We start from the raw sequence: 18,244 nt of genomic DNA, 5'->3' as shown, positions 1-18,244 counted from the left end.
CCCCCTCCATCATCCTTAGGTGACCACAAAGGCACCTTGTGACTCATGGGACACAGTATGAGACCAGTCATCACCCAGCAGTCAGGGCAAACAGGAATCAAGTCAATCCCCAGCCCACCCTAAAGCATTTGCCTCCACAGCATCCCTTTTGAGGGACTCACCCTTCATTGGGTGTCTGACCCAGCACTGAGCTCCCTTCCCTGCTAGCCTGGAGATACACATGTCCCAGTGGCTCCCAGCCCCAGTAAGTGCTGGGCTCAGTCTCCCCAGTAGCCATCCTGCAGATATCAACACACAACCTCTACTTTTTACAGCTCAGGTCAAGTCAGCAATGCTTTCTGCCAGGTCTAAAAGTCTGGATGTGCAGTCTTTGCCTTAAACAACGCAGGTGACCTTTTTCAAAGCTCAGAGACCACCTCCAAAAGCACGCAGGGCGATCAATGCGGTCTCCAGCTTCCCCCAAAAAGCCATCTCACAGGCAATGCTGCAAATCTCCCGTTTCATTTAACACGACGATGCCCACGACTAAAGCTGTGCCTGAGAAGAAAGCCTGCTCCTCCAGGCAGAGGTCCCTAAATAAAACCATACTTCATGCAGGATTGCTAGTGGCAGCCTGCCACAATATTTACACCCCCCGAGCATCGGCACAATGCGAACGGAGGCTCGTTCAGAAGGGCTATTGAACACATCAAGGAGCAGCTTTCACCTCCCAGAGAAAGAGCCTGTCTCTCTTCCCAGACAAAGTACCAGTTGGAATCCTTTTAAGGATCACTTCTTCCAAATTTCTGTCCTTTCATTTATTTATTTATTAATTCGAGCGCTCCCCTCGCCCAATGTTTTCATTTATATCAAGTGACAATTTCTCCTTCACGTTGAATATCCCACAGGACTTGATTAGGGGCACATCACTGCTTTGAACAGCGCTGTGTTGGTGTAAATATATTCTAAGGTGGAAGAAACAGATTTCACCTAATCCAGAGAACCTGAAATGTTCAAAAAATACAAATATGTAACAAGCCACTGACCAGAGGAAGAGAATAATCTGCTTTCCATGTTCTTGGTGAATAGAACAGGAAGGTTTGGGTTTAAACTACAGGAGGAGGCATTTGGTATGGGCACAAGAAAGAAAATCATTAATAATGAATTTGGTGAGGAAGTGGAATAGACTGTGGGAAGGACACAGGGCTCCCCTGATCTTTCTAGAGGCAGGTCTTGGAACAGCTGTTCCTGCGCTAGGGTTAGAGATGGTCTGCACAAGCCCTGGAGGTCCCTCCAGCCCTCCTACCCCAGCCACTCAATAAGGCTGATCTTTCTGCTCTATCAAGCAGGGTGTTGTTTTTTTTTGTTGTTTTGTGGTGTTTTTTTTGTTTTGTTTTGTTTTGTTTTTTGCACCTGTATCATTTGTGCGCTAGCAAAGAAAATAGAACGGTTAACCCTGGAGGGAAAAAATGCAAAAATGGGAAAACAGAAGAACGATCAGAGCAGGGAAGGTCCAGATTTGGCATCCTAAAAGGGAAGAAGGATGGGAATCAAACTCTCTGCAGACACGTGCTCAAAAAGGGATTATGTGGGGTGGTGACAGGCCTCTGTAAGTGAGCAGGTCCTTGCACTCCTCTGTCCTTGCCCTGGTGCCAAATGCCTCGCACTTTCAGGCTGATGGAGACAGACCTGTTTCACTAGGTGATTTTCTCCTCCTCCTCACCCGGCACACCATGGACTCCAGGATATGCATGGAGATAAATAGCAGCAAGATAAGATGACAGAAAGTAAAATAAACCTAATTAGAGCAACTAACTTGTTTACAGTGAAAAGCCCTGCAGTATTAGGATTAAAAAAAAAAAAAAAAAAAGACAGATGAGAGGCAAGCACACAGATGTCTGGCTGAGGTACTCATCCCACTCTTAGCTGCCCTGTGCATAAATGCAGCCTAAGGACTCAGAGATAGACTTAAAGCAAAAACCTACCATGGACTTCAATGAGAATTAGATCAAACCTCTAAAATTAAAAGCACTTTTTCCTTAAAATTCCCTTCTTCCACATGAGCTGGAAGGTTTATAACCAAGCACAGCATCGCTGCCACACCTGTAGCCCTGCCTGCTAACCCTGGACATCCCCACCTCGAGCATCCCATGGGACACATGTGCAGGGCACGATCCTGTGCTCAGCACCCACACCAGACACCTGGGGGAAGCCTGACAGATTTGGGTGCTGATGGCAGGATCTGGCCCCAAGCCACTTTTTTGTGCTGCCCCAAACAGCGGGGCAAGCCAAGGGGGCACCTCTCCCCTGTGCTGCACTTGAATTATTTATGCTCATCCCAAGCAGCTGTAAAAATCCCCTCCTGCCACAGCACAGCTATTTTACATCCTCTTTGCAGAGAGCTAAATGCCAGCAGAAGGTGCCAGGACAGGGAGAGGGAGGTCGCCACGTGCTAACCTTTCTCACTTCAAGTTGCTCCATCACCTGCTAGGTGGCTGTCACCTTCTCCATGATTCAACAGGCAGTCCCCATGATTCAGCCCCACCTTGGCATGTGCTTCCACACTTGCTCAGCACTCACTGAACACCAGCTGCTTTGGGAATACGGCATATTTAAGATTAAGCATCTTTTAAAGCGCTCGGCTGAATTATGGCCATGGAGCAGACTGAACTGATATCCCCAATGCTGCCCTTTAAAACAGGAAAAAAAAAAAAAAAAAACTGCAGGGAAGAAGCAGAGCAGCAACATCAACCATCTGCAGTGTCCCTTCTTCTGCCACCCCTGGGTCGGAAACAAGGGAGCCTTTTAGTGGGGTAACGAACGCGCACAGCTGCTTATCATCCCAAAACATCTCATTTAGCACCAGCCACGTGGACCGAAAAATAAAAGAAAAATCAGCCAGACCCCCACAAAGGGACCAATCAGCCAAGTCACCAGAGGGAGACACAAAACACTGTTTTCACAGACTTCATTTAGGGCCCAATTCAGAAGCCTCTCACCAGCCAGAACTCCAATTGCCCGGGGCAATGAACGCTGCCTTTTACATTCTCTCTGACTCCTGCAGGGCACCACATTCTCAATAAATAAATAAATAAATAAAAATACGCAAACTGGAAAAAAAAATTAAACATCTGCCATCTGATTCCAACGCTTTTTAGGAAAAATGACATTTTAGGTTCCTGGCGCCGTTTGGTTCATTTACACAGCACAGCTGATTAGCACTTGGGCTTAGTCCTGTGTGTGTTCACACCCCTCCCAGTGCTTTACATCCAGATAAGCTCCATGAGGTGGGAGGATCTGCAAAACCAAATTGCAGCCCTCATGGACATCTCCTGCCACTCCTACCCTTCCCCTGGGACAAGTAGAGAGCAGCCAGCAGCCCCTGCCAAGGTCTGACCAGGACCAAATTCCACAAGACATTTTAATTCAGAGATCTGCAAGTCACATTTAGGGGGCTAATTACACCCCTTTGCTCCAAGACAAGACTGATTGGATTCCCTTTCATCCCACAAGTGGCCTCTGAGAGATGCCATGGCGAACACATGAGCTGCCCCAGGTCATCCATAATGAATTCCCCACACAGCAGAGGATCCCAACGTCTGGCCTTGCACCTTCCCAATAACTTATATTCAAACTGGAGCTCAGGACTTTGTCCAAGCAATTAGGGCTCCCTTGCACAAGCCACCTGGTGATGTTTGGAGCATTAATCACGAAAGCAAGAATCACGAGCAGGAGAAAAAAATAGCCTAGATTCCGCACATACCTTTTTTTAAGCTTCACACCTACTCAGAAATGATCTTTCGGTCAGCTGTCAAGATCTGCCTGGTTTGGGGGATTTTATGGCTTTTTATTACTATTTAATTTTAGAACAAACGTTTCTGATTCACGAAAGTGGAGTAACTGTGATCACACTTTCTAAACCAGCCCTCTCAAAACCGCTTTGTTTAGGCCTTGCAAAAAGGCCGATCTCAAAATAAACTTTTTCAGGAGCTGTTAAATGTCAGTGACAAAGCCTTTTGCTCATACTCCTGTGTTCCCTCTGCTCTGCAACCCAAACACTTCAACTCACCATAGGAGTGCCACCTAAGACACAGAAAACAAAGCTAATATAAATCTTCTGGCTGAAAACTCAAAGGGTGGATTTGACTGGCTTCATCAGAGATGACTACTGTAAAAAGATCAACAGATAGTTTGAAACGATAAGACTTAAACGTTGGCAAGGTACCACCAGCCACTCTAAAATAACTGCTCCTGAGGATGACATTGCAGGGATAGAACAAATTCAGTATTTGCAAGGAGCATCACTATTACCAAGAGCATCTCATTTTCTGCACTGAGGGCCCAGCTGCACCACTCAATCCATGGCACATGTCAATACACAGTAATAAAGGACTTGGGACTCTTCTATCACCTTCAGGTCATCTGAAAAGTGGCCACCCCATTAATTTTCCCTGGGCACCTTCAGAAACGTGCCTCTGGATCCTCCTTCTCTATGCTTCGTCTCCACAGCCTGATTCTTGGAGCTTCCACAACTCCTTGATTTTGTCACTTGGACATGAGCAGGGAGTAGCCACCTTCCTCAACCACCACCCCTGGGACCCCCCAAACTCCCCCATCCTACACCAATGTGAATTTAGCCAGCAAAAAGTCCGTGAAGAAACAACACAGCACCTTCTCTCCCACGGCCTGTCCCACAACAAGATATTTTTCACATCCCTTTGCTGATGCTCACATATTGTGGCCATATCCCTGCAAAAAGGCCTGAAAAAGCAACTTGAAATACATACAAGTATTTATTTTATTTATTTTATTTATTTTATTTATTTTATTTATTTTATTTATTTTATTTATTTAAAGGGTCAGCAGCCCACCCTGCACAGCACAAGCCATGGGGGGAAAAAAAAAAAAAGTATCCCTAGACTAAAGAGCTGACAGTTGCAGTATTGATTCTATTTCTGGCAACACCGCCATAAAGTTTTAATAAATGTTTCATTAAAACATCAGCTGTCTGTCCAGCCAGTCAATTATCACTCATAATCACAGCCACACAACTACATACTGCCTTCTACAGATGTTCTTACAGCTGCGCCACACACTCTCCACCACTGCAGCACCCTGGAAACATCTGTTGAATATCTGTAAATGTTTTCTCAATATATAAATGAAATGATACTGGCTGCCTACTATCCTGTTATGCTGTCCAACCCAAAAAAATCAGTAAAAAGGTACTATTTCCTTTTTGTTTGCAGTGTGCTAGTCGCCCAGCATCTCTTTGCTGTATCTATTTAAATGGCTTTTACATTTTCACTTAGTAACATATTACACTGAGCCTCCATCTTATCAGAGGAGTTATTAGGATCTAATCCTTTATAAACACTGAAGTTATTAGACTTGTGAGACTATTTTCTTCCTTTCCATAAATAATCTGCTGGAAAAAAATGGGGAAAAAAGAAAAAAAACAAACCACTTGTGTCCTTGCTCCCCTGGGCTACAGTTACAAACTCTGAGAGCAAACCTGTCTTGCCCACGCCCCCCAACTCCTGCAGAGTCCACCAGCAAATAAACCCCTTGACCCCCAGCAAAGGAAATCAAAAGTGCCTGTGCAGAATCCTCTCCCTTTGTGGGAAACAGGAGCAAAGATTTGGGGGGTGCAAAACCGTCCCATAAACACAGCTCCTCAGGGTGATGGGGTGTCCCCTGCCCTGGCGGGTCTGGGGGTTGCACCCCATCTTGGGTGGGGGTCTGGATGCAGAGCCTGAAATGGGCAACACTAGTGCAAAGTGAGGTATTCCCATCAGAAAGCGCAGTTTGCAAGTACCATTTTAGGCTGCTTTTTCTATTTTGAAGCAAATTCCTTTAATGCAAAGGAAAGAAGAAGAAGAAAAAAAAAAAATATATATATATATACCCCCAGGAAAAGGGATCTGCAGAGACCTCTGCATTCCCTCCGTGCCCCCATCCACAGCAGGACCCTACCAAGTTGCTTTTGTGCTCAGCCTCCAGCTCCTTCTGCTACAACACTTCCTGCCCCAGTGCCCAGGGGCACAAAGTGCCTTCAAAAGCCCCTCTGCCAAGGGGCAACACACATGGAGAGGGGCAGATGCAGGGCAGGGACAGGGGAGTTTTTTCCCCATTTTGCAATGGCTCCATCCCTTCCCACCCCACAGAAGATCCCACAGGCTGACTCCACTCCATTTGGATTTTGCAAGCTCAGTCCTGCTGCTGTTTGACAGCTGCCCCCCAAGCAGCTTATACTTAATGCTCTGCTTATAATTAATGCTATTTTCTAATAACAGGTCAGAATCCTTCCCCCTTCCCTCGTTCCCCCGGTCCCCACCCCTGAGACATCAGTTTGCTGGCTCCCTGAGTGGCAAAACTTGGTCCTGAGTGGGAATGGAGGCTGGACAGAGGGCAAAAATGGAGTGGGAGGATGGAAAAGAGCCCCGTTGGAAGGCAAAACCATGCTGCGATGGGCGAACCGCATCTCCAACCCCTCCTGCTAAATAAAAGCATGGTGGGTTTCTGGAGAGCATCTCCAAGAGGCTCAAGGAAATCTTCCCCCAAGGATCCTCCCCGGCTCCTCTATCCCCGCGATGCTAGAGCTTCCCATCGCCTCCCAGGGCTGCAAAATACGGATGTTCCCAAGTTAACACCCTGCCACCACGGCGAAACGATCCCCGGGACAGCAGCACCAGAGCACTCCCGGCACTGGAACAAGGAAGTTTCTCCTGCCTCAGCGCCAGCCTCGCTCCTTCACTCCCCCGAAAAATGCATTTGCAAACGGCAGCCGGGGAGAGCACAAACAACTCCCGGCAAACTCCTCGCAAACTCTCATTTGCTTGCGCTGCAAAAGCTGCGAGTCGCCTCCGCCGTCGTGGGCTTTTTAGGGTCCCTCCGCGCAAGAGATGCTCGTTGCGGCACGCACTGGTAAAGCCACTTGTTTGGCAGCCCCGATTTTCCGTGCACGGCAATTTCTGAGCATTTTTGTTAAACAACAGAAGGGGGGGGGAAATAAAAAGCACATCCCCGGTTGACTGCGCCGAGCGGGGAAGGCTTGACAGCTCCAACAGGACATCTCATCCCACGACATGTCTACTCTTAATGCAAAATAAATCATCGCCGCGTCTTTCGGCATTTTTTTTTTAGCTCTCTCTCGTGGCACGCCTGCGATTTTGGCATTCAAAGGCAAATCGGCCGGGCTCCGAAGTCTGCGTGCCCCTTCTCGTGGTTCCTTCCCAGCATACACAAATCCCTTGTACTTTTCCCACCAGTGAGTCCTGCAGGGGGGGACCCGGAGGACCGATCCCATCCCCACCTCTCTGCGTTTAATTCACCGGCGCACCTCTCCCGAGCAACAAAAGAGAGTTGAGCCAACGTGTGACACCTTGGCTTCTCTCTTTTTCTCCCCTCAAAATGTTTATTTTCAGTTTTAAAGACACCTTAACCCGCCATGTTGAACTGACAAGCTTTATAAATATTCATTTACCGCAGTTCGGGAGCGCTACGGGGGAAAATATGTAGAGAGATCAGGGCTGCACGTTTTGGCACAGCTGATTGCTTTCTTTTCTTTTCTTTTTCTTCCCCGCTATTTGCGGCGGCTTTTTTTTCACCCTTGCAGATTCGGAAGAAAAAAAAAAAAAAAAAAAAAAACACCCAAAATAACTCTTTCCGAGACACGCAGCAATTTGAAAGGGGGGTTGCATGCGAAGGATGCCCCCGAAGGATGCCAGGGAAGACCCCAAAAAGATAGATTACTTTAAAGAGGAAAAAAAAAAAACAAAAAAAGAAAGAAAGAAAGAAAGGAAGAAGAAGAGAGGGAGAAATGAGGGCATGCGGAGTATGCCAGGAAAAGAACCCGCTGACAGCCGGCGGGGAATTGCGGCCGCAGTGCCCGGGGAGGGTGCGCGGGGAGCGGCAGCCGCAAAGCCGAGCGCAGGTACCGGCTCCAGCCGGGGCTGTGCCCCAGCAGCTCCGCAAGCCTCCCGCAAACACTTCCCAACAACTCCACCTCTTCGCACAATACACCCACAGCAACCTTCCATCCCTCGGCTTCCCTTTAAAATAAGAGAAAAAAATCCACCCGACTCTCTCCACCCAAGCGCTGCGAAAAAAAAATAAAAAATTAATAAATAAAGAGAAATGCCAGCAAGGGGAGTACCGGGGGGTGCTGCTGGATGCGGTGCCTTACCTGAGGAAGTTTGGGGGGTTAATATTTTTTTTTTATTTTTTTTTTTTTCCGCGCCTCAGCAGCGGGAGCCCGCGGTGCGCGGCGCTGCGCGGAGCCGTCCCTGCGCCCGCACCCGCGGCAGCCTCATTCCAATATGGCATCCGCGCAGTGCGCATGCCTGCCGCTCTTTTTAGGGCTTTTTTTTTTTTTTTTTTTTTTTTTTTTTTTTTTTTATTTAGCAGCCAACTCCTTCAGTGACCTTTTTCAGCAGTTTAAAAAAAAAAAAAAAAAGAAAAAGAAAAAAAAAGAAAATCCCCCGCATCTCTCCCCCCCCCCCCCCCCCCCCTTCCTTGCACCAGCCGGCATCACCGGGGAGCGGCGCAGGGAAGCGCGCAGCGGGGTCTCGCCTTGCGCGCAATTTTTGTGACACAAAATGCCCCAAAGCCAGCAGTGCTGCTAGCCGAGTGGGACATCTCCCTCCCATTTTTCCCTTCCCACCGTTCCCCGCAAGCTTCTATTTCGGGTTCTTGCCCGATTTTGTGTCGCAAAGAAACTTCCAGGGAGGATGAGGAAGCAGGGAAAGGAAAAAAAATGCACCGCGTCCCCTCTGCTCCGACTGCCTGGACTTTCCCCTGATCCTCTATTACCTATTCTTTCCCTGTTGCAAAATATAAAAAATAAAAATAAAAACAAGAGCAGGCGAGGCACAAGGCAAGATGCAAAATCAGCCGGGGCACTCCCCTCCCAGCGCGCAGGCACACACACAACTTTCTGGATGTCGTTTGCGTGTTGGGTTTTTGGTTTTTTTTTGCTTATTTTTTTTCTTCCCTCCCTCCCCCCCCCCCCCCCTTTTTTTTTTCCTTTTCTTTTTTTCTTTCTTTTGTTTTTCCTTGTAGTGGCTGCAGGGGATCCGCGGCAGAATCGCACCGAACGTCGCCGTGCGGGTGTGCTTGTGCGGGGGTGTCTGCACGTTCAGCCACACTGCGGGATTTTTCTGTTTTATTTTTTATTTCTCTTTCAAGATCCTGAAATCGGCCCCGATGTAGGGCTGGAAACCGCCCCATGCCCCCCGCCCTGACTGCTCCAGCACCCCGGAGGGGCGCAAGAATTCCCGGGGGCGATGAGGGCAATAAAAGCCCCCTTTGAAGCCATTTTTTGGGAGGATGCCCCGACTCAGCCATCTCTACGGCTTTCCCTACCCGGCTTTGCTCAGCAGCGGGGCGGTGGAGGATTTTGCAGAGATTCCTCTGCCTGCCTTGCAGCCCTGCCCAGAGGCTGCACAATGCTCCTTGCTGTCGATTTTGGGATTTTTTTTCATATCCCTCCTCCTTGCAGTATCCCTGATAGGTGTGAGGATGCAGACAGATACCTTTGGAGCATCCTCCGGGACTAGGGCTGGTGCAGCACATGCATATTCAACAGGTCCAGAGGGGAGCAGAGGGAAGGGGCTTCCTCACCACAGGTCTTTGTTCTTTCCACCCATGAAATTCACCCCAAACACCGGTGTATTTGCCCTCATGCCAAGACTGTAAAGTTTACATCTCCCCCCACAGGCTCAGACACAATCTCTGTCTTGGTTGACTTTTTCTGGTCATTTCTGAGTGTAATAGAGAAGAAGAAAAGTGTTTTTTTTTTTTGTTTGTTTGTTTTTTCTCTTCCCCTGGGATTTGTTCATGGAGGAGTTACTGAATACTGGAGAAAACAGCAAACTCTACAGACATTGCATTTCTTTCCCACAAACCACCTTCTTGCCATTTGTGGTCCGTCTCCAAAAGGCCATGGAGAAGGATTCAGCCCCTCCGGTTCCAGTAGAGTTGCTGTAAAACACATAAATCGGGCAGTTCGTATTTTTTCTGGCTTACAGGATGGATGGGATTTCAAAACAGCAAGGGAACACTGTCCAAACTTCAAAATAACACCCAAAATCTAAAAGATGCCAGGAAAGTGGCTGACATTTTTAGCTGGGAGGCATTTCAGATTTTCAACGTACTTTTGAAAAAAAAAATAAAAATTCTGCAAGCACAATATCTGTGTGCTTGCTCCTTTTCACCTTCTCCAGATTAGGTCACACCGAAGTTCCCCTCACTGTAACACATCTGTGGGTGCTGCTGCCAGGCTCTGACACTGCCACCATTCAACCTAGGGTAGCAGAAACAGCTCTCACATCACTGCAGATGTTTCTTCATCTCCTTTCTATTACCACCAGCTGCCTTTGTCCTCTGTTCCCATTCACACTTAAGGGCTCTTTGCTTTGGTTCCACTGACCTGGACCTCTTCTCTCTTCGCCCTCTCTTATTTCTATTTACAGACTAATTGTGAAGAGCTGAGAGCATGTTTGGCCATGTTCATAGAGATGTAGAAGAAAGCATTATCCTTGTCCAAAGAGTTTATCATCTAAATTAGCTCTGTGGAAGGTGTCCAAAAAGGTGGATTAAAAAAAATAATAATAATTAAAAAAAAAAAAATCAAGGCTGAGGAAGGAAATCCCTCCAGATTTTTTTTCTAAATGGCGGCTACCGTAAGACTTTCAGATATGAATGAAAAGGTGCAGATTTATAGCAGGCCTGATCTGAACATGACTGTATCAGCTCCTGTTGGCAGCAAAGACTTTGGATCTTGTTCAGAGCTGAGAATACAAATTGGTTTGGTGGACATAAATTGCAGCAATATCTGAGCAGTTTCATTTTAGTACTACCTTTCAGAGTATCCTTGGGAAAAAGGAAACACTCTGAGAAATGCTGAATTGTCCCAGCTGAGCATCCCGAGATATAAAATGGATTCATCATCCATCAGTGAAAAACCACACCAACATTAGCACAGGTTTTAATCTCAGTGGCCCTGTGTTCCCAGGGATATGTCTCCAACATTACACTAATTTTGCTGCTATTGATGTTGCTGAGTGTCAGACCTGTTGTCAGCCACCTAACACCCATACTTGTATTTGGAGTAAGGAATAGAAATTTCTCAACTGATATTTTTTGGTTGTTTTCAAGAAAAACACTTTTATGCAAATAGCACTGATAAAAGAATAAATTGACCTGAGTATTAAATACCCAAGTTATGATGATTGTCCATCTGCCTTGCCTGTGATATTCACCTCCAAAGGATGTTCACACCCTATAGTTTTCATAGCTGAACAAGAGGAACATTTCCAACCCAGTGAAATTTCAACTCCAATTACTTTAGATAAGGTACTGGTGGTTTCTGAGCTCCAGGATAGAGGAGATGTGGGGATATAAAAAGCCCCCCCTACACAAAGAGATGCAATAACATGCACATACAAACCATATGACATTAACACTCCCAACTTCTATCTTTTTTCCAGGCTTGGGAAGATAAATGCCCTGGGGGAGAGCATTTGGTAGTATTTATGGATTGGTGTGCATCTTCACATCCTTTTCTGGCCCCAATTTAGCCAGGAGCCTCAAGGACTCAGAGTGTCCCACAAGCTTAACACAGGGCTGAGGTGATCCTGTGCAATGTGCTCTAGGTGATCCTGTTCGTCAGGGGGGTTGGACTGGATGATCTTCAGGGGTCCCTTCCAACCCAACCATTCTGTGATTCTCTATTTGCACACAGTATATGGACTTCTCATAAACCTAAATAAATGGCGTCAGTCCTGCAGGTGGTGCAAATAGTGGAGCTTGATACCACGTAAAAAAGGTAAAACTCTCCTGGAAGCTGGCACAGGGATGCTCTAAGCCTAGTTTCACAGTGCCATCTTCTGGAGAAGAACATCAAATTTACAAAGCGTTTTGCAGACGCTTTTTTTCCTCCCGATTTACCGTTGAGCGTAGGGTGCTTTGAAGGCAGGTGTTTAAGGCATGATCTAAAGGAGAGATTAGCATAAATGAAGTTAATCCAAAATTTAAACTCTCTCGCTACGCTCCATAGTAAAAGTCCTGCTTGTTAAGCACTGCGAGCAGCAGTGAGATTACTGGTTTGGGAACTGTATTTGTAAAACCTTCCCTTTGGAAAGGGAAGGAACCTGGTTAGCATCTCCCACCACTTCGAACCCTTTCATTTACAGCACCAGCCCTGCATGGTGGTAAAAATCCAGTTTCTAGCTCTACCCTTTCTCCTGCAGCAACTCAAGGGAAACTGGTTTTAACATTAACTCAAGCTCAAGAACGCTATGAAAATGTGCTGAACAGCAGCTCTTCCACCTTAATAGTAAATAAAAAGGAAGCACGTGTTATATCCAATAAATCACAGCACTGAGGTTCAATACTGAGGCTCATAGCTGAGAGTCTTATTGATCACGCTTGCACTACAGAAGAGATCCACTCCCATGGCAAGGACTTGCTCATTTGTAGCATTTATTAACAGCTTCCTTATTTACTTTGATTATTTACATGCCTTTACCCAGCAGGAAAACACCTCCTGGTGTGCTTAGCCTCTAGGAACTGGGGTTGGGAAGGGAGGCTGGGGAAACCGAGGCCAAATTCTCTGACCGACAAGCAGGAGCAGGAGCTCATGTCTTATAAACAAAGCTGAATTCTGCCTCACATCTGCATTTCTCATCGTCACTGATGTGTCCCAGTAGAGAAACAGAGCTTCTGCTGCAAGCTGAGAGCATTTTCTATCACAATACACAACACACTGAGTCGTCCTAGCCCTCTGTGCACTCTTCTTGCACAATGGACTCAAAAACCAGCACAGGCACTGCCAGTTTTGGTACTGAATAACATTTATGAGATCATAGAATCATAGAATATCCCAAGTTGGAAGGGAATTATAAGGATAATCAAGTCCAACTCCTGAGGGTCAGTTGCAGGCTTAAATGTCCTGGCACATTCCCATAAAAGCTCAAAAGCCTGTCCACACCATGCTTTGTGCTGAAGTTTCTCCTGTGAACATCTCCCTTTGGCAATTTCCAGTGAGATGGACAAAACCTAGAAGGAATGCAATATGCACAAAGTACCAGGAAAAATTACTCTCAGGTTACAAAAAAACAAAAACAAACAAACAAACAAAAAACTCATCTTGCAACTGTATACTTGGCCTTTTCCTCCCTCTTTCCAGCCCCCATTCACTGCTACCCCCAAAATAACAGCAAAGAATTAAAGGGGCACGTAAGTAATGTTTTTGACCTACAAAGATAAGATGAAAATGATACATTTGGAAGTACCTCTCCAAAGCTGACTGTGAAGCAGGCACGTGGATGGCTTTTACTGTTTTAATGGCCCCTTCTGTATTAAGGAGAAAGATTAAGAATAAAATGCCACTAATTGCACATAAAGGCTTTGGTTTCCACAGTAGTGTAAATGTACATTGCATTCAGCTTAATCTCCATCTGCCCCTTAGAGCATAATTGATTTTTTATTTTAATTTGAAGGAGCTGACACTTCTATTTTTTCACTGCCAGGTTGCTAAACGCATTTAATAAGAATGCATATGAGTGCAGGAGTCTGCAATATGCTATTAAAGGTAATAGGTAACATATTTAAGGTCATAATGAGCTCGGGACTAAGTATCTCAGTCCAGGGATCAGGAGCAAAGGTATATAAATACTTTACTTACTAGGATTCTGTCAAGCAAGACGTGGCTGTGGGTTAATAAATAAAGAAGGAATTTCTTGTGAAAGCTTTCAGAAAAGGAACTTTTTCTTACAAAGGGAATTTTCTGGTCTCATTTGAGGCCACGTCCCTTTGGCAGTTCATGTCCTACCTACTGCCAACTCTAGACTCTGATAGCAGACCCCAGCTCACCTCTGACAAGAGATGGTTTCCATGCCTCAGTTTCCCCATCTTTAAAATGGAGAGAGAAATACTGTGCTGGCTTTATAAATTGCTTGGAGATTCACTGCTGAAAACTGTCAGTCACTTGTGTCTTGTATTTGAGCCTTGTCATCTTAGTGAGCCCTTTAAAGCAAATCCTGTTACATCCCTCTTCTCCATTCACCAGAGCTTCATCTATGTCAGGCCCACTCCCTCCTGAGATAATGAAGTATTCCTAAAACTACATCTTAAAAAAAAATAAATAAAAAGTAATGTGCTTGTGGGTCTTAGCTGTACCTCCAATAACCCACAAGCCTTAAATATAGAGTTCCTGGAAAAGAAAGAGTTGAAAAACTAAAATTCCTGGCCAATTTGTGTGCACAGATTGTCCTCAGCTGCAGCACAGTGATTTCTGTTCTCAAGTTTTTCTCTTCCCTGGTCTTGGAGAAGGTTTCCTACTGGGCAGCTTTTGGAAGTGTGTATGGCTGGGAGGGTGGTAAGGATGAGGAAGGCAGCAGTGTTGGGGCACAGGACCAGGGTGAGCTCTTACTGAGCCCACATCTGCATTAGATGGATTTTCTTAACAGACAATAAAGCACACCCCTGTTAAACGAGATGTTTTCTGTTTCAGGTTTGAAGTTAGAAGATAGCAGAACGGGTGGCATCCAGCCCTAGATCCCTAGGGCTCCTTTACAGGTTCCTACTTCCCTTTCATGGTGTTCCGAGCTCTCTGTGGACTGTTGGGGAATCAAGCCACATAAATAGAGTTTTGACGACAAATACAGTAAAGGTTATTTGTAGCAAAAGCCTGATTCTTCTCTGGTACTGCTTGGACTCAGGGAAAAGAATAGCCCTTGCTTCTCCCACATCCTTGCCTTACCCATTTAGATTCAGAAAAGAAGCATTGTGCAGGTGGGAGGCTGAAATGTAAGGGAATTAAAAGCCAGGTCCATAGAGGTACTTAAGAATTTAAGTCTTTGTTCGTCACTTATACTTTGTTTGCAAACAATTTATTTTAAGAATATAAGAATGTTTTTAAGAACCCCAAAAGGCTGGAACCAGCCATGGACGTGACCCCAAAATCTCACCTTCCAGGCAAGAATCCTTGCTTAGGGCAGTTCCTCAAAGTCTCTGCTTTTATTATGATCTTGATATCATTTTCTTCTGTTTTTGACTCCCACTAGGCCTGTCCAGGGGATGACGATCAGGCACCCCCAGGGAAGAGCTAGGGAGATAAGGTTGGATTTTGGCTGTGAGCAGACATCCTCACCCAGAGCTGGCTTCAACCATATGCCCATTTGATTTTCATTAACTGGTTCCACTGGAGGCCAGGACTCTGTCCAGGTTTTTTCCAGCTGTCCAGTGTGGACATCTGACCATCTCCTAAATCCTGCCTGGAAGCCAAGGAGCAGTAAAGAACAGCTTCTGACACCCATGCTAACCATACTTTTCAGTGTTTTCAGCTGCATTGTGAAGTATCCTACTTTCATGGCACATTCTTGTTGCTTTTGTATCAGCTGTGGGCCATAAATATTATTAATCTCCCAGGTTTTCTTTTGGATTGAACTAACGAGTTCCCTTTGAGGTGAACCCTGGGTGTATTCAGGGGTTCCTTGAAGGATTTCCCTTTGTAGGCAGTATGACCCATGCTAAATTTGCCTCCTTCTGTCCTACCCAATCCTCCAATACTATCCGAGTAAGCCTCAAAACCTCAAGTACCCCTAGGACACTCTGCCAGGATCCCAATGGAGGGATGCAGTACAGAAGTGCCACTCCATTGGGATGCATTTGCAGGCATTTTGCCCTAAAAATTAACTCTGATCTTAGGGCCAGAGAGATGCCATGTGAATCCAGGAGGAGCCCATGGCCAAGCACCAATGCATGTGGACACAGCTGGTGGCCCTGGAGGAGGCCAGCCATGAGTTGAATGGCCACGACTTGGCCTGGAGGCTGGACATCTCCCCTTGCAGCAAACAACGTGAGAATGGTAAATACAAGAAGAATTCACCAGCATTGGGTGGGTCTACTGACCACCTTTCATTATAGTTGTGGTGGCATCACCATCCCTGGGGGTGTTCAAGGAAAGGTTGGTTGTGGTGCTTAGGGACATGGTTTAGTGGGTGACATTGGTGGTAGGGGGATGGTTGGACCAGTTGATCTTGGAGGGCTTTTCCAACCTTAATGATTCTATGATTCTATATAAATGTAAAAGTTCTTTCAAGAAAAGAATAGGTTCAATTACTCTGAAATTTTTTTAATATGCCTCTTTACACAGGTGGGAATAATGTTTTTATTTTCTCAGCACAAACAACTTCTGTTTTCACGTTCACTTCTATAATTTCATGTTGTAAAAACAAGAGAAGGTTTTACCCTGACATATCAGCTTAGTGCTTGTCTCACTGTTCTTTAATTTGCCTCCTTACAAAAAAAAGGATATTGCCCTGTCCTGTCAAGTGGAAGTGCCTGCTGAAAAGCACTGGGTTTAAAGTAGTGTTTGGGTAAACAAATCATGCTCATAGTCTAGTATTAATTAATTTTGTTACTGTCTATGAAATATCCTGTTTCTCCAGGATTCACAAGAGGCAGTTCAATACATTAGCATGAACAAAGAGTGCAAAGCAAGAGCTATGGCAAAGGGGGATGCTGGAGGAGATGCTGACAAGACAGGGCCAGGGCAAACATCTTCTGTTTAAAAAGCAAGAAGTTAGAAATGCCAGGGATGGAAGATCATATAACATGGCCTTCTTAAACTGCCAGGTGTAATGTCACTGCCACATAACTGCGATGTGCTGATTCCTAGCATTTGAAAGGTTTATTTGGGCGTGTTGCATCTCCCTCCGTCATCGGGATGCAGGCTTCACTGATATCGCTCTTGACTCCGATTTGGCTTTACAAGAAGCATACCTACAAAATTAGGTTGTTGGGATGCAGCTCCAGATTAGCACACTTAAATCTAGGCACCACCAATGCAGGCATCTCCATGTAGGTCAGGAGATGAATTCAAGTACCCAAATGGAGATGTTCAGTGCCCCGTGATTTGTCTTAGTGTGTCCCATTTGGTCTCCAACTACCACATTAAAAGGATTGGGTCTCAAACATGTCTTCTGATGCATCTGGTAGAAGATTTTCTGCTTTAGGTAACCAAAGCCTATACCACCAGGTGTCCAAGCTCAATGTCAATAGAGATCCAGCAGCCAGATTATCAGTAGGGTCTGGAGAACAAGACAGCTGAGTAAATGCTTGTACCCAAGGTAGGGGTGAGTTGGATTGCTTTGTAGAGTTGACTGACTGCTCTGACCAGATATCCACCAAGTTCAGGCATGCAGGCCATATGAAGACACCTGAATTTGAACCTTCAGATTAATCTCACCTCATACATACTTCAATAATGCCCTTGAGAGCTTCTGGGTACCCAAGAAAGCAGCCCAGAACCAGGAATTGTGATTCTGTTCCAGAAAAATGTCAGTACATAATTGTGGTAATTTATTATGAGCACTGTGGAAAATCAGGAAACTGAAGTCTGTGAGGCCTTTGGTATGACTCTTATGTTCTTATAAGATAACTTGTGCCCGGCCCAGCAGTAGGATGGAACTGGTGAGCTAGATACATGGAGGCATATCCCAGTCTCATTGCTATGACAGCACAGGGAAGAGAGGTAGAGGAGGAACTTTCAGTCATGCCAAGCCTTAAAATGGACTTGATTTTCAGCACAAATATTAAAAAAAAATAAATAATAATAATAATAATAAAAAAATCCACTATAAATACATTCCTGGTACAGTTGGGACCCTACCTCCTGTCAGAATAGGCTCCAAAGACATTTGTCCAGCAATTTCAGCACACTCTGCTACAGCAAAAAAGACAGAAAATTCAACAACGATGGAAGATACACAAAGTAATTCAAAGGTGTTTGTTCAGCAGAGGCATAATTTTCAAAGGAGGCAGAGCAAATTCAGATCCAGTGGGAAAAGGCACAACATTTCCTTTGGACTGCTTGGAAAATCCTTACTCAGTGTGCTGAGAAAGAGGGCCCTTGTGAGGGCAAACCATGCATTTACAGAACAATTTCCAAAAAGGATTAGCATCAGCACTTGCCCGTTTGAGGCACAGAAAGGTGACTTTGCCACGTCACTGGTCACAGCCCAATGATCCATCATTAGGCCATTCTGCCTCTCCATTTTTCATCTCACCAGGTAGTTTTAATGCTAATCTTCTTAAATGCCTTTTTATAGCTGGTAGCTGGAGGCTAGTTGAGTTTTAAAACCTTTACAGTTGTACAGTCGTTTACAGGGCTGCTTTAAGACATGACATATATTATGTATGAAGCTTTAGAACAACCAGCCGTATCAGGGCTGATGGAGAACATGAAAGCAATACA

This window comes from Netta rufina (assembly GCF_964035555.1).
Source record: "Netta rufina genome assembly, chromosome: 1".
In the NCBI taxonomy this organism is placed as follows: domain Eukaryota; kingdom Metazoa; phylum Chordata; class Aves; order Anseriformes; family Anatidae; genus Netta; species Netta rufina.
The sequence above is the reverse complement of the archived record's forward strand: the minus strand, read 5'-3'. Positions refer to the sequence as shown.